We start from the raw sequence: 15460 nt of genomic DNA, 5'->3' as shown, positions 1-15460 counted from the left end.
TACCTGCGGTGTGCCACAGGGGTCGTCTTTGTCCCCACTCCTTTTTAATCTGTACCTCACCCCCCCTGATCCGCTCCCTCCGGGGAAGGAATGTCACTGCATTTAACTATGCAGATGACATTCAGCTCATTTTCAATCTTGACTCTTCGCAGGAAGCGGCTCTGGACTTCCAGTCCACCCTCTGTCATATTAGCAATTGGATGGGCGCTCACCATCTTAAACTTAATCCCGACAAGACAGAGCTTGATCTTGTCGGAGGCCCATCCAATCCCTGGAACTCTACCTTCTGGACCCTTTCCCTTGGCCCCTCCTCTTGTCCTGGTGACAAGGTAAAAAGCCTGGGGGTCTACATTTCACATGATCTTTCCATGAAACATCAGGTCAGTTCCACAGTGTCCTCCTGCTTCCACCAGCGTAGAAAAATTCGTAAAATAGCCCACTTTCTGACCACCGAAGCTCTCACCCTGGCGTTGCTGGCATTAGTCATCTCCCGGATCGACTATGCCAACGCCTTGTACGCAGGTATCCCACAATATCAAATCAAAAGACTACAGCTGATACAGAATCAGGCAGCCCGCCTGATTTTCCATCAACCAAAACATCATCACGTCCGTCCTCTGCTCAAAGCCCTTCATTGGCTTCCTGTATCGGAGCGCTGCAAGTTTAAACTAGGCTGTCTGACCCATAAATCCCTGGCCGGCATTGGCCCCTCTTTCATTTCTTCTCTTCTGCACCCGTACGCCCCTTCCAGACACCTCCGATCTTCCCACCATGCACTCCTCCAGACGCCTAGGTTTAGGCGCAAAAAGCACGGAGGCCTCAGATTCTCTTTTTTGGCCCCCTCACTCTGGAACTCTCTCCCGTTGGAACTTAGACTTTCCTCCTCTTACCCTCACTTCAGGTCTCTCCTAAAAACTCACCTTTTCCGCTGTGTTTACACATAAGCTCCCTCTTCCTCCCTCCTCTGTCTCCTTATGAATTGGTGAACAGCGCCAAGAAACCGTCTGGTGTATGTTGCGCTCTATAAATCTTTTTTACATTACATTACATTACAACCACTGTTCGATTGGTATCTTATACCACTTTTTTAATATATGGTTTGAGTGGCCACCTGCCCTCATCCATAATTGTGCTACTTTGTATGTTATACTGTGCTTTTGATTTAACGCTTGTGCCCCTTTGCTCATAAAGAGTACTGGGGATTAATTTAGAAATAAACACATATATTTTTATAATATATACTTGTGTGGTGTCCTTTCATTTGGTATTACAGGATTGTATGTGGTAAAACAGCTCGCTTAACACGACCTCTTAAGTTAGTCCATGCTACCCCTTGGATAGCTTGTCTAACAAGGTTGACTTACAACCAGACACCATAAGGGATTGTTTGGACTGATACAAGGTGGTTCCAGAATTGGAAACACCACATATCAGGCCAACTTCTCACATCATGTTTGAAAGAAAACTAATATCTCATAATTTTCCCACAGTGGTTTGGAAGGGGATCTATAAGCTAAACTGAAAGCCTATTTTCTGTAAATTCACATTATCTTTCTCAGTCATGTGAGAATGATGTCTGACATTCTCAGTAAAACATGTACATCCAACAAGGACAGAGACTGTCAGTTGATTCCTTTGTGTTCTACTGCACCCTCCTAGAGGGTTCTAAAGAACAACTAGAGCACTAACAGTCCTACTTATTACAAAGGTATAGGACACCTGAAGCCATCGTGATGGGAATAAAGTGGTAACTCTTAAAACATTTAATTTAAAAAGGAACAAAATGAGGGGGTATATTTTGCCATAGAAAGTATTATTAGTGCTGCAGAAAGAAAAATTAGGGCACATTTTGAGTGACTTCTCAAATCCTCTTCTATTTCATAAAAAAATTCTGACATGCAGTCTCCCAAGATGGCCACTAGAGACAAAAGAGCCCAAATGTAGCCCAAATATCACCCAGATGTAGCCCAAGTATAGCCCAATTGTTGGACCTGGGGTCTCCAGATCACATTGGGTAGCCTGGCCCAGTGTAAGACAGTCAATTCCTAGAGGCAAAAGTGTAAAGCTTGCGTCACACCCTTCAGTAACTCTGCGTCCATCCACTCAAAAAGAACACCACACCAATTTTAGAAAAATACGATTCACTTTATAAAAATTCTTTAGGTTGTCTTGCTTTGTAAACTTAACACATGAGATTGTACATCACGCATTTGTCACTTCCCCTTTTCCTCAGCAAGGGCGTTTCAATATTATAACTCTCCCGCCAACACTTATAATTAACACCCAACCTTGATATGGGAAGGTATAAACAGTTTTCGGGTTACTTTGATAGTGTTTCACATGGAATAGAACACCTAGCTCATTCAATTCTGTTAGCAAACACTTAAAATCACGTAGTCTAGCCTTCACATACAATTAGATTCAGTTAAGTGCTTGCCCAGTTCTGCCTATGTTACTCCCCTCTGTTCCTCTCTGTTCAAATGGCTCAGGTAAATGTCTCGATTGGGTTTACATATATTTATGGGGATTCAGCAACCTTGTCCCCTGTTTCTCTTCCACTCGTTCGTACTAAGACATTCTAAAGGTTTCCCCAGACCCGCTTACTGCCGGCCTCTGATGTCTGGTCTTTATTCCGTCCCACGCCGGTAACTTGTTGTGACACAGGCTCTCCTCACCTATCACTGGCAGGCAATAGCGAAGCCCACTCAGGCCCGGCGCTTGACCCCACAGTCTTACCGGGAGATCCGCCTATCACTGCCAGGCAATAGCGAAGCCCACTCAGGCCCGGCGCTTCACCCCAGTCTTTTTTTTTTTTTTTAAACCTTTTATTATATCGTTCAACACAAGATACAAAAGTAGCCCTGCAACTACAGGGGCTGGTACCACATGAATGCAACACTGGATCAGTAATGCCAATAACACAGCTCTTCAGCCGACAACCCATGGGTCCGGCAGCGGTAAAGGCTAGACGATGTATTGAAAACATTTCGAATCAAGGATAAGCATAAGGTTTCATTTTATATTTAACACCCCCCCCCCTCCCAAAACTAGATAAAGAAGAAGATACAGGATATCCGGAGCTACACACTCGGAGGTATAAAAATGCGGGTAGGTGTTAAAAGGTAGTCGTGGATCAAAATAGACCAACAGTAAAAAACGCAAGCACTAGTAAGTTCACAAAGGGTAAAGAACAAAGCTACCTATCTATCAACACAGCCACCCACCCCAGACCCCGCCCACTCCTATACTTCAGGATGAAACCGAAAGTTATCGCTACCGGACCCTGCGAGAAAAAAGAAAAGGGGCCATAGAACACAACAAAGGCAAAATAACAAACCCCCCACGCACCCCCCACCCTGCACCCCTGCAATGGCTACGGCCTAACCCACTAGCAGCGTGCCTGTCGCCCGGAAGCGTCCCTAAAAGAAGAAAGCAGCGGAGGAGGAGAAACAAAAAAAACCCACCCCCGGACTCCCCAACCCCCCCACCAGATGCAACCCCCGGAAACAAGTTCAAAATAAAATGCAGCGAAATTCACAATCAATCCGGGGAAGTACCAAACATACCACCCGACTCCCGCAGTTCACCGGTCACAATCCCAGCAGCAGATTAAATTATTGTCCCGTATCCTGAAAAGCCCCACAAGTTAACCCTGGCCAGTACGAATGTTCACTGGAGCACTTACAACCCAGGCCACAGCAACAATGAGAGAGGTAAAGCTTTCATGAAAGTTCAAGTCAGTACGAAGAAGCCAAGTAAAGGATAAAAGTTCACGATCTCCACAAAGCAAGCAAGGAAAAGCGTGGAAGGATGATAAAACTCTCCAATAGTCACAGGTGATCTTGTGAAGGCAGTCAAGGTTGTCCATAGTGATATTCGGCGAGATAGGGCTCAAGCAGGGGAAGCTGACAATGTTCACGGGTGCGTGATCTGTCTTATAGGAATCTGCAGCGCCAAAGGGATCCGGCTTCTGCACAGGGTCCTCGAAGTTGGATATACGATGTTCCCTTGGTGGCACCGCTGGCTGCGATGATGACAAAAAGCCACTGTCCGGTCTCCGGCAAAGATCGTCCATTGTTACCGACAGTGCCTGGTAGTTGACGATGATCTGTGAGTGGAGCGCTCTAATGGCCGCCATTACGGCGTGCAGCGGTGGCGTGTCTTTTGTCCCCTCCATCTCCTCTCGCAAGCGACAGATCAAGAAGCAAACCCCGGAGGCCGGCTTCTCCGGGGTAGCAGGCAAATCTGGAGCGGACACCAACAACGGGCGCTCTCACCTCACGATGTTACTCCTTCGCCGCTGATCAGGGCTGATCAGGGCTCCCGTCCGCACCCCCCCGACAAGCTTACTGTGTCTCCGGGCGTCGGATACGGGGCCGCAGCAAAGGATGTGTCACGCCGTAGCGTGTGTGTTGCAGGCAGGATACGAAATCGCCGTTAAAAACAGGAAGATTAAATCTCCGTTCGGGAGACCGAACAAAGCCCAAGGTTCACAGCCGATGTTGTTCAATTCCAGCCCGGATGGGTTGGAAATCGAGGCCCCGGCTTCAGCTCCGGGGTAGGCCGAGAATGAAACGCGGCATATCCGTCACCCGGTAAGATAAAAAGTTCCGGATTGCGCCTTCAGAGTCAGTCACTCCTCATATATACAGGAGTCCGGTGTGAAATCAGGATAACTTGCAGGATATACGAGATGCTGGCAGAGGTCGGCGGAGCCGGGAGCTTATGCGGCCATCTTGCTTGCAAGCGTAGCTCCTCCCAGTTCACCCCACAGTCTTACCGGGAGATTCGCCTCGGTCCAGTCACAAAGCTCCGCTTCCTTCACTCACCACGTTAACGTTGTTCTGTGGTGTCTCCGATCGTGGCGCTGACGGCTCCGGGCAGATGAAGGAGCCGGAACCACGCCGCGACTCTCTCTCTCAGCGTCGCTGTCGGCTCAGTGTCCCGCCCTCGCCTCAGGCGTCAGAGAGGGAGGGAACGAACGCGGGCCAGCCTTCTCTGACTCCCGCCCTCTTCTTCCGGGATCTCGCTAGTCTGCCCTCACTGGCTTCCGCGATGTCGCCTCACAGGTACGGCAACCCTGCTAACCTGAAGCTGCTCTCCCTGCTGGACCTCCCTAACGGGCCTGTGAAGAGGAGTCCGTAGCCCAGGGACAGGGAAAATAGCGGCAAGCCTCAGCAAGGTCTTATGGACGCTCAGGACCTTTGGTGGAAGGCCGATGTGATACTCCTCCACACACCTGGAGGAAGCAGACCAGATTGGGTCCCGAAGGGGCAGAGAGGCAGAAACCAATCCCCTCTACAAATGGGTGCTTCTCTGGTTGAATCCCAGGCCAGTCTACAGCTCTTCCAGAGTGGCCCAGCCACGTTTCTCTCTGGGGCACAATTCAATGTTTGGAACTAGAGATGATTTAGCGGTGCCAGGGCTTAGTCAATAGGAAGGGGGACACGCCAGCACAGTAGAGCAGCCGGCCCGTGGGATGATCTAACCCCTCACAGTGCGCCTTCCTCCCTTCGCTACTGCTTTACTCCTCACCAGGTTTCGCTGAAGCTCCTCTGGTCACTCTAAAATGGCCGCCCTATCCTTGGCCTTATATAGGCTAACCTCAAGCCACCAGAACCAGCTGGAAGGTTCTAGACTCTCCCAATGATGTTCTATGGGCCCCTTCCCTGAGTTGTCAGTTATGGTAGTTACTGTCCACCATTTTAGGCAACTAGGCTTTCCCTCAGAAAAGGAGGGATTTCTGGGTCTGTGAGGAAACATGGGGTCAAGGATCACCTAACCCCCAGGTCAACATCAAAAATTCCCAGTGGACATAAAAATGAAAGGTTATGAGGGGCAAAAAGGGGACAAAATAAATAAATGGTGTTAGACCTGACAGCCCTTTCGGTGGTCCCTCCTGTCAATGACAGAATGTCCCAGAGTGTTCTAAAGAACAACTAGAGCGCTAACAGTCCTACTTATTACAAAGGTATGGCGCACCTGAAGCCATCTTGATTAGAATAAAGTGGTAACTCTTAAAACATTTTATTTAAAAAGGAACAAAATGAGGGGGTATATTTTGCCATAGAAAGTATGATTAGTGCTGCAGAAAGAAAAATTAGGGCACATTTTGAGTGACTTCTCAAATCCTCTTCTATTTCATTAAAAAATTCTGACATGCAGTCTCCCAAGATGGCCACCAGAGACAAAAGAGCCCAAATGTAGCCCAAATATCACCCAGATGTAGCCCAAGTATAGCCCAATGACAGAGTGTTCTAAAGAACAACTAGAGCGCTAGCAGTCTTACTTATGACAAAAGTATGGCACACCAGAAGCCATCTTGATTGGAATGAAGTGGTAAGTCTGAAAACATTTAATTTAAAAAGGAACACAATGAGGGGGTTCATTTTGCCATAGAAAGTATGATTAGCGCTTCAGAAAGAAAAATTAGGGATCATTTTGAGTGACTTCTCAAATCCTCTTCTATTTCATAAAAAAAATTCTGACATGCAGACTGAAACATGCACTTTGAATACCAGCAGCAGACTTCCCTGATGAGCAGTAGCTTTACTACAGTGATCTAATGAGAACTAGAGTGCTAACATTCAGAATTTATGGCAAATGTGTGACACATCTGAATGCCTTCTTGATGGAACCAAAGCAAACAAGCATTGACAATGCAATAGATCTCGCCCTTGTTTAAGTTAAAGCCATTCTGTTTGTAATGAGGTGGCTTTTTAGCTTTGCTTTTATTAGTGTTTTTTAAACTTTCATGTAAATAACATGCATCTGTATGCATATATGTATATGTATGCATGCATTTATATTTGTATTTATATAGATATACAGATTATATATGTTTATGTGTATATATATATATATATTCACAGAAAAAACCATAGGTTATAGTCCATATATAGTTAGGAATTTGCATTTACAAAACCTTGAAAATTCAATGAAAAAACCATTGGTTTTAGGCCATATATAGTTAGGGATTTGCATTTAGAAAACCTTATTTTACTCGCATAAAACCATTGAAATTCCATATATAGTTATAAGCGCTAACTATATATCGCGCACCCGCAATCCACTGCTGATGATGTCACATATTACATCATTCATGACATGGTTAGTGACATCACTGATGACATCACTGATGACATCTCAAATGACATCACTGATGACATCACTGATTACAACATCCAGTGACTGTATGTTTCTGTAAAGTTAAAATATGTTTTACATATTGAAGAATGAGTGGATATATAAGTGTCTGGATGAAGGATTTACTAGGTGCATGACTGACTGATTGAGTGAGTGATTAAATGTGTCTCACTGAGTGCATGGGTTAGTGACTAAACTGTTTTAATTTGTGCATCATTATATCTGTTGTTCTACAAACTGCTGCATATGTTGATCAGTAGCTATATGAGTAACTGTATGGGTTATTGATTGGTTGTCCAAGTATTTGTATGGGAAACTGAGTGTGTGTGTATGGGTGGCTGGGAGGTGTGTGACTCTGTACATAGATGTGTGAGTAGTTGATTCACTATATGTATAGATTCAAAAGTGCATGTGGAAACAGCTGTATGGGCGGTTGACTGTGCATGAGTGTATTAGTGAGTGAATGGATATCTCAGTGCTACATGTCAAATTAAGTACATATGTAAAACACAGTACATGTGAGAGTTGACATCTATAAATAACTGTGCATAAGAGCCAGTGAATGTGTGAGTGGCTGTATGGATCATTGTGAACATGTATCAGAGATTGTATAAGAGAGTAAAGTAAATATGTGTTAGTATATGTTTGAATAAAACAGGTGTGTATAACTGTATAGTTGAGAAAATGGAGGTGTGATTGATTTTTGGCATAACTGACTAGGTGTGTGAGTAACTCCATGGATGAGTGACAGTCTGTGACTGTCTGTTTACACTGATTGTATCTAAGGTTATATTAGAGTCTGAAGAGGTTCATGGTATTATCACATGAATGATATCATCAGTGATGTGATCAGTCATGTCAAATGAGATGTCATCAGTGATGTCATCAGTGATGTCATTTGAGATGTCATCAGTGATGTCATCAGTGATGTCACTAACCATGTAATGAATGATGTAATATGTGACATCATCAGCAGTGGATTGCGGGTGCGCGATATATAGTTAGCGCTTATAACTATATATGGAATTTCAATGGTTTTATGCGAGTAAAATAAGGTTTTCTAAATGCAAATCCCTAACTATATATGGCCTAAAACCAATGGTTTTTTCATTGAATTTTCAAGGTTTTGTAAATGCAAATTCCTAACTATATATGGACTATAACCTATGGTTTTTTCTGTGAATTTCAATGGTTTTTAATAGCAAATATCAAAAGCTGTCAAATGTCAAGTACGTGATAGGTAAAAACGTTTTCGTGTTTATGCACGCTGATGTGCTTTGAACGCTGCCCCCCCCCACTCCCCTCTTTTCTCTTAGTAGTACTCTCTCTTTGCAGATAGTGAACGGTAGTTAACGCAGACCTTTACCCCTGTTGTAATCCGTCGTACCTGCTTGTCTCTCCATTTGATTGATTATTATCCAAGCATTTACTGTTTTACAATTGGTTCTCTTTGGATCATTCTCTATTTACAAACAAACACAAAGTCGCAATACTCTGTTTAGTCTTTGCAGATAGTGAAAAATCGTGTAAAAAAATTAAAGTAATCGAGCAAAATCAGTAGACCACTAATTCGATCTCTTTTTGACCTCGGTAAAATACAAACATTAGGAACAACCCTTCATGAGAAATACGAAAATAGTGAAATGAACTGAGCTCCACACCATGAGGGCTGCAAAACAGCTCGACTCCGCCACCCACACCGCCCAAAATAACGACAAACCCTATGCAAATATTATAAATATACACAACACACCAGCAAAGAAACAGAGTAAAACATTTTATTAAATAACTATTTACATAACTATTTTATACTTTTTATTGCCCGATCCGGCTAGCTCAATCGATCGAGCATGAAACTCATGCACTGATAACAAGCGTTGAGAGTTTGTAGAACGATGGCTTCAGATTTTCCACATACGGTGTAGTGGCGCGAACTGGCAGGGGGCGTTTGGATTCTACCCCTTCCCCAAATAAGATTTTCATACGTGAATGTTCGTTCATGCTTTTTGTCCCTGAGTTGCTTCCATGTCACTGCCTTACATAAATGGCATAAGTCCTGGTTGTTGAGTGCCATACTTCAGAGTTCTAAGCAGCTCTTGTAACACTGTTTAAACCTTATTTGCACCTGCTGCAGCTTCACTATTCAAAGTAAGTGGGGTCCATTTGTGGACCTGACTGCATTGGAAAACAATGTGATACGGTGCCTCCCTAAACCGCTTGACGGAGGCCCCCGAGGGGCGGTGAGATGGCGCGGACTGAGAGGGGGCGCTTGGCTCCTGCCCCCTCCCCAAGTCGTGTTGCCCTGGTGTTTTTTCCCTTTTGAAGAATCTTCCATTCTGGACCTTGTCCCACAATCCGTTTGACCTGAAGACACGCTGTCGTGGGGCGCCCCTTTACCGTTTTAGTTGCCATTCCGCCCGCTTTTGGTACTCTGTGCCTCTTCCGCCATTCAGCTGTTTACCGCCCGCTCTTGCGACTACAACGTCTCGCTCACCATGTAGTTGAGTTGCTCCCGCTCTTAAGATTTAACCGAACTTTTTGGACTGCTGAAAGCGGTTGTATTCCGACCGCTGGTTGGTGGAGACATTTTGACTATATTCTGGACCTGCATTGTCGCGTAATGCGTCATATGACGCGACGCGTTAGCGCACCCGGAAGTGCTCCGGTGCGCAAGGCGCAGCTTCCCGGAAACGATCCAGAGCGCGCCGCGCAGCGCGTAACGTAAGCATAACAGGTCATGTGACTTGTTAATAAAACTTTTCATTGGTTCATTTTACTTTTCTTTTCCTAATTATGTAAGACTAGGTCATGTGACCTAAAAATAACACTTTTCATTGGATTAAAACATTTTTTTTCCCAAACGATGAAAGCCCCACCTTGTTTCTGGATGTTTCAGACTGAAGCTGGCGTCACCATGAGAGCACCACCATCTCGTAGCTCCGTCGTGGCCATTCCGCAAGCAATCATGGCAGCCGCTCCCCACCGGAAGCCTGCGGGAGTCGACGGCCCCCAAGACTTTTGTACAATCTTCAAGGCTGAGGGGACGCTTTCGAGAATGGAACCCAAGCCCTGGCAGACAAGCGTCCGAGTTCCAAGGTGTCCCAGGGCCATTTTACTGGACCAGGCCAAATCCGAAGAGCCGACCGCCATTTTAAGAGTCCTGTGGAAGCCGCCTATCGCTGCACCGCAAGAGTGGGAGCAACTCAACTACATGGTGAGCGAGACGCTGTGGCCGTAAGAGCGGGCGGTAAACAGCTGAATGGCGGAAAAGGCACAGTGTAGCAAAAGCGGGCGGAATGGCGACTGAAACGATAAAGGGGCGCCCCACTACAGCAGACAAGCCTCCGCCATGTGCTTCAAAACTGCATATGTATCTCGTGATATCAAGGTTGGGCAACCAGTACACAACAAGCAGTTACGAGTCCCATTTACACCGGTGCCATTTTGGGCGCGGCCGGGCAGGTCCAGGATCTACTGAAACATAACAAATGAGGCTGACGTCTCTGAAGCAGTTGACGAACAGCAGGACATAGCAAATAAACATGAACTCTCTAAAGCTGTTAACTCACTGCAGGACAAAACAAGTGAACCTGAAACCTCTGGAATAATTGTCGCTGAAAAGAACAACACACAAAACTCTGTAGAGCCTGAAGAAAAAAAACCAGAAGGGCACTGTAGTTTCAGACACACTTAACACTAATGACTAAACAAAGATATCGTCTGTTTATGAAGCAGTTATCATCTTGACAGAATTGACAAAGAAGTGTACAGACACCAATGCTATTAAGAAACACAAGGAAATCCTAACGCATCAGCATTCTCGGAAGAGGTTGACACAGATAACATCTTAAGGAACAAAGAAAGACCTGTTCACTCTTGACACCCCAGGTGCTGTGTATGTTGCACTATAGTGCTGCATCGAGAAAACGGACAACCCTATTGATGTGGATTTTTCATTATTGTAAAGAAATGGCGACTCCCCCCTTTAGCAGATTAGCTAAATGTTTGCGTAATTTAGGCATAAAAGTTATATTATTGTTGTTGTTGTTGTTATCGTTATAGTTCTGGTTAATTTCAAAAAATGGTTAAATATATTTACAGTTTTTGTTGCGTTCGTTATATTTAAATGTTAATAAAGTTTTAAAATCTAACTTTGTTGGAGTGCTATATATGTTTAAAAAATCGGGTGAATGGGGCCTTGAATCGGGTTATTGTCATGTGTGGGCTTTGCAAGTGTACTGCTACAAGATCGGACATTTCAAACTCAAATGCACGTTCTTTTTCTTACCTTTCCGAAGCATGGAGCGCAATAGCAGGCAGAGAAAGGGTGATGCACGTGTTGAACACTGCCTGGCCTGGCAAGTTGCTGGCAGTGCCCCCCCCGCCCGCTCCTGAAAGAGGGCACACACACACCGCCGCCCCGAGTACTTCACAAATCTTTAAAAGACCATGCGCTTGTTCATGAGGCTTAAATGGTTTATCACCCCTTCTAGAACCCCTGCATCGACCCTCTGACGTTTCCTGGAAGAATTAGCACGTAACACAATACCAAGCCCTGTCAGCTGAAACCCCCGAGAAATCATGGGGCATATTATCAAGGGGGTTTATTTCCGCTTTTTTGGCTTTAAAAGCCAAAAAAAAAAGAGATACAATTATCTCCCTATTACCAAGCTGTCGCTAACACCAGTTAGTGACAGCTAAAAGGAGATAGCGACCATCTTGGGCCCCGCTTTGCATATCAGTGATATTTATCACTAATGACATGCAAAGTGGGCGTGCCAAGATTTTAGCGACTGGAAACAGTCCCTAACCATCGCTATCTCCTATTACCAACTTTTGGAGATATTCGCGCTAAGCGCGAATATCTCCAAAACCTAACACCTGCCCTGAGCAGTTTTAGCCATGTTATCCAATGGGAAGTGGATAACATGGCTAAAAGCATTTGCTGGATAATGCATGAATATCGCGGACTTTTCAACGATATTCATGCATTGCGGCCGTTTTTTATCGCATTTGCGATAAACCTTGCTAATAGCAAGGTTTATGTGCGATAAAATTCGCCGAAGTGCGGCGATAATTTTTGTCTCTAAACAAGTTAGAGACAAAAATTACCGCTAGTTGTTGGTAATATGCCCCCGGGTTTTTCCTTGCAGGAATCGGGAAGCGAAAGACTAGCACTGAAATCAGTAGTCTCACGCCTGAATCGGGAGGGTTGGCATGTCTGGATACTCTACAGCTGGGGCCATAAACTACATCCGCAGGGCTAGGTGATAGCCTAGGTCCGGCCTGGACAATCGGACACAGAGGAAGAGGAGTGTCAGAGGGTGCGGTAGTGAATAGGGTGAAAGGGAGGTGTCGGGCGGGCACAGGGTGTGATTCTCAGAGAAGAGCAGCGCAGATGGGGGGAAGTATATGTCCCATGCATGAGAGAGAGAGCGGGGGTGACCAGTGCGTGGGGGAGATGCTTGCGAGGGTGGGGAGCCATGCTGAGGATCGGCGGCGTGCAGAGAGTGGCCCTGGTCAAGGCATCTAAAATGGCTGCCGTGCACGACAAAATTGTGGCATTGGACAAAAACGCAAGATGGCGCAGACAATGTTTATCAATAAGGATTCATTTATAACAAAATATTTACTCGCAGTGACAAAATGGTGGTCAACACTTCCTGATTTCCATCGAATCGAACGTTAACAAACGTCACGCAGCAAAAAAAAAAAAAAAAGCTCACGCACAGAGCAGTTTTTAGCCATGTTATCCAATGGAAGGTGGATAACATGGCTAAGAGCATTTGCTGGATAATGCATGAATATCGCTGACTTTTCAGCGATATTCATGCATTGTGGCCGATGTGCGGCGATAATTTTTGTCTCTAAACAATTAAAACGAAGCACAAAATGGCGAATTCCCGTTTCGCTACCAGTTTGCGGCCCAGTTCGCGGCCCGTGAAGCGCTTCTACTGTGAAAAATCATTTTTTTTTTAATTTTCCCCACGGGACCCTTTAATAACCCCAACAACATTCCTAGGGGGTCAAGAGGGGTATACCTTGCCCCCTTTCAATAAATTCCCCCTTCGTTTTTCACCTCTTCTTCTCTCTCGATCCTACCGAGAGATAAGATGGCGGCCGCTCCGGACTGTTTAGAATGTTGACAGACACCGGAGAGCCAATCAGCTTTCTGCGCGCAAAGTTCCGTTTCGCGAAAAGTAAGCGGACCGGATCGCTGCCCGGAGCGCTGTTACAGATATATATCTTGTTTTGAACGTTAATTTCTCAAAAACTACTGGAGCACATATATTGAGACCTAGCAAAGGCACATCGGGCTAACAGTCCCTACAATTTTGCCAAGTTTCGTGCAAATCCATTCAGCCGTTCGAGCTAAAAGTGAGTCCAACCGCCCTATGGAAAAATGAATGGGAAAAACGCGTTTTGGGACCCCCCTTTTTTCTCAGCCCCCCCTTGACGAAACCCCACCAAATTTTCAGGGGCTGCTCAGAAACACAATGTGCCATTTTCCTGAAAATTTCAGCCGATTCCGTCCTCAAACGCCAAAGTTATTAGACATAGAATTTTCAAAAATCCCATAGGGAATTAATCCTAACTATATATACCTACTGGCGATAGCCAGTAGGTAATATATATATATATATATATATATATATATATATATATATATATATATGTGTGTGTGTGTGTGTGTGTGTATATATATATATATATATATATATATATATATATATATATATATTGCAGTACTCTATCCGTCAGGAATCCAATGGAACAACACGGACTCAGATAGACAAACTGACCCAATTTCTTAGTGCGTTTTTCATTTATTCAAATTTTCTGCCCCGCATCTCATGCCGCCATGACGCGTTTCGGTCCGACCTGGACCTTGATCACATGACGCGTTACCCATTGACAGGCGCCAAATTTAAAGTGCACAGTTCACAAAATAGCAAGCAGCTGTGTCATCACATGTATAAAACTGGAAGACAGACTATGTATTGCACTATACGTAAAACAGACTGCATATAGTAGTAAAGTGGCTACAGTGGAATGTACAAGGTTAAAATCACCATATACAGATTTCATTTATGTACAAGCCTAAATATACAATAATATAAATATTATAAATATATATTATAAATAAAGTTATATAAAACTCCTTAAGTTTATCTGAGAAGTTTCAACCATATATATATTAAAAAGTTTCCAGTAGCCACACAATTTGAGTACCTGAGTACAGTCTGTAGATTGCTGATAAAATAATAAAGCCCAAGTGGGCAAGCACTTCAGATAGGCAACCAAATCCAAAACTTACTGATCGATTATATCAACTGCTTGAATGTCAAAGGCAAAAACTATCGTGATATATGTATTCAAAAGTGAAAGGTGAACCCAAATTAGATCATTGTTGATCCAAACATATAAGCACCAATGTGTAAAAAAAATTAAGTAATAAGTGAAATGTGTCATTAAAAAAATACATGATTGCAGTACATAAGGCGCAGATGTGTATATTTGGATCATATTTAGACGTATGGATGGAATTAAACTGATATAACTCTAACGAGTTGGACTTCAACTAAACATTCAAGATTTCCTTGTGGCATTGGCATTTCAACACCTTGTTGGTCTATACTCCCCATAACATAGGTTTAATCAAGAGTAAAAAGAAACCAGCTCCATACAGTGCAAGATGTAATGATTTATATACAAGTATATAAATCATCCGTGGTGTTTAGGCCCGTAGGAGATTTGGAATTTAACTCCAGAATATATTTGGTCTCCAATACCCTTAAGGCACTGTCTCTATTCCCACCCTTACGTGACGGCGGTATGCAGTCGATGGCAAAGTACAGAAGAAGAGTGTTATCACTGCCATGTTTGGCCTTAAAATGCCGTGCAACGGGGTATGACTGATCCTTGTTATTAATAGCCCGGAGATGTTGCAGGATCCTCATGTGCACGGGTAGTTTGGTACTGCCAATGTAGCGGAGTGCACAAGGGCACTCCAACACATAAACAACGTATTCCGTTTTACATGTAATACGTCGTTTGATTTTAACTGGTTGGGACTAGAAGGGGGTGTTATATTCCTTAACATTTTTAGCATGTTTACATGCTTTACAAGTAAAGCATTTGAAAAAACCTTATTTTTTTAGAGAGCCAATTTGAGGGTGGCCTGATTTCTGGATTGCACTTATCAAGACAGTTACCCATGGACCTGGCTTTGCGAAGTGTCATTTGTGGGGTATGATTGTTCTTGATCAAATCCTCACCAATGACTGGATCTTTTAACAGTAAATCCCAATGC

At 44.2% G+C, this 15460-nt stretch overlaps 1 protein-coding gene across 1 annotated transcript in view; it reads left to right on the top strand.

Annotated features, from left to right (window-relative positions):
- TNPO1 (transportin 1) overlaps window positions 1–15460 on the top strand; it is a 1561564-nt gene that overhangs the window by 49854 nt on the left and 1496250 nt on the right. The window lies entirely within an intron of this gene.

The sequence above is a fragment of the Lissotriton vulgaris genome, chromosome 3_1 (genome assembly GCF_964263255.1).
Source record: "Lissotriton vulgaris chromosome 3_1, aLisVul1.2, whole genome shotgun sequence".
Classification (NCBI taxonomy): Eukaryota; Metazoa; Chordata; class Amphibia; order Caudata; family Salamandridae; genus Lissotriton; species Lissotriton vulgaris.
The sequence above is the reverse complement of the archived record's forward strand: the minus strand, read 5'-3'. Positions and strand labels throughout refer to the sequence as shown.